This window comes from Gavialis gangeticus, unplaced genomic scaffold, assembly GCF_001723915.1.
Source record: "Gavialis gangeticus isolate Ggan-Ray unplaced genomic scaffold, GavGan_comp1, whole genome shotgun sequence".
NCBI lineage: Eukaryota > Metazoa > Chordata > Crocodylia > Gavialidae > Gavialis > Gavialis gangeticus.
Window position 1 is genome coordinate 10341777 of NW_017729009.1, and position 2262 is coordinate 10344038.

The following is a 2262-nucleotide window of genomic DNA, read 5'->3' on the forward strand; positions in this document are numbered from 1 at the left end:
GGGGGGGGGGGGGGGAATTGGACAGACCACAGGGCTTCGCCTTTTCGGTGTCCTGTTATTTTCGTCTCGCTCCTTATTCTATGGGTGTGATATTCCCGCACCTACAGACCCGGGGAGGGGGGGCTGCTGCCAGTCTCCCCTTGCCTCCCCCACTGCCACTGTGAGGTGGTACGTTCCCCCCTCTCCAGGGTGTAAAGTTGCACCCCAGTTACCTCCCAGCGCCTCCCTGCACAGGTAACTACATTGCACATATTGGCAAGCAATCTCCAGGGCAGGCATCACCCCAGGGGCTAGCAAAACTCCACCGCACTGAGCAGCTTTTCTTTGACACTCCAAGAACATGATGCTGGAGACTTTCAGGATGCTAAAGCTGGGGCACAGACTTACCCGTGCAAGAAAGCCCCAGTCTATTCAACAAGAGAATTGGAAAGAAAGAGACTGGCTAGCTGTCACTTGTCACCTCGAACCCTACAGAAGCAGTGAGCATATGCAGTGGCCTTGTGGGCACTTAGCGATGAGATAAAGTTCAAGGCTTCTCACCCTGTTTGCCATGACTCAGCAGGAATTGGCTTGGCAAAAATAAAGTGTTTTTCAAAGCTGGCGGAGTCACAAATGAACCATATCCTCAGAGGCATTGCAATGCAGTCCCACAACTCGTTATTCCAATGCAGGAGCTGCAAATATGCACCATGCTTTGGTCAAACAGGTTTACTAGCAGTAGCTCAAAGTTGCAGAAAGTAGGTTCAGATTGCACGTTGGGAAAAACTTCTTCACAGGTGGAAGAGAGACTGTGGAGTGGATTAACTGCCTAGGAAAGTGTTGCAGAATCTCCATCCTTGGAGGCTTTCAAAAGGCTGGAGAAGCATCGGTTGGGAGGAGCTATGCTCTTTAGAGCACACTCCTGGCAAAGTTGGAAGACCAAGAACCTTGGTTGGGGTATCACGAGAAGCACTCCGCCGTCTAAAGCATATGGGTACTGGAGAAGACCAGCAAGCCAAGAGCCTCTTCCCTTCCTCTTCGGTTCAGCTATTTGTATGTGGGTGTCTACTGGGGAAGGGAGGATGCTCTCCATTCACTAGCAAGAGAACGAAGCAGAACTCCAGAGTGGGCTTAGCAACAAAAATTGATAGTGCTGGAATAAGTTTATGGAGAAGACAGAGTCATGGAAAGGAGAGTTCTGGCTGCAACATGTGGCATGGAGTTTGCTGTCCCCCAGTTACTGAGCAGTGTGGATGGGGGTCTGTTTTCCCCAGGCTTCTGGGCTTTGCTGGTTGCCACAAAGGGCCAGAAAGGATTATTTTTCCTTTCCCCCCTGTCCTGCGTTGTGGAGGAAGTGCCTTCCTCAGCAACACTGGGTGTTGGCTATAGTAGTAGGATGCTGGCACTGCACCTCCCTGCATTACCCATGGCAAATTACAGTTTGGGGGCAATATACCTTGTAGTTGTGTGACAGGGTTGTGTTTGTGTAATTTTAAGAACAGGCTTGGCAAGCACTTGTCTAGGATGGGTCAGAAAGAGATGATCCTGCCTTGAGCAGGCGGTTGGAGTAAACGACATCCTGAGGACCTTTCCAATCCTATTTTTCTACGATTCCATGACTTGCACAGAAACATTTGGAGGAAAAGTGCCCACCACAATTCTTTGTATTGCCACACTGCCTAAGAGCAGAGACAGAACAACAGCATTTCAAAACTTCACCCTGAAATTGCTGCTTAAAAGGAATGTTAGTATCATGCTTTCAGGACAATTTGACAAGTCATTCTGGAGACTCGCATTCCTCCTAACCACTAAATACTCATTCCTACACAGCTGTAAAGTATACTTTTAAGATACTTAAAAAACAAAAGAAAACCATTGTTAATGATATAATTTTTAAGAGTATTAGGACTCGGTTCTCCCCACCTTGCAGCTCCCAGTCTGATTTATTCATGTGTAGCGCAGTTGAAAACAGTAGCAAATCAGAACAGTTACTCAATCACAAGATTACAGTCACATTTAAGCCACAACAGAGCCAGATGGCTCAGTTATAACAACTGCATTAGTGTCATGTTTTGCAGGCACCAAGAATTTAAGATGGTAGTGCAAAATCACCACTGCAAACTTACAGAATCACAGAACTCAAATGGTAAATTAAGGACCATTACTTAATGGCTTGTTTTATTCTTCTAATTCTTGTTAGAAGACTAGGTGCTACACTAGTTAAAACAGACCATACTTCATGACAAATGTGAAGTATGGACTCACAAAAAAAAAAAAAAAAAA

General features: G+C 46.3%; 1 protein-coding gene across 1 annotated transcript in view; it reads right to left on the reverse strand.

Moving 5' to 3' along the window:
* TPX2 (TPX2, microtubule nucleation factor) overlaps nucleotides 1–2262 on the reverse strand; it is a 28061-nt gene that overhangs the window by 23960 nt on the left and 1839 nt on the right. The window lies entirely within an intron of this gene.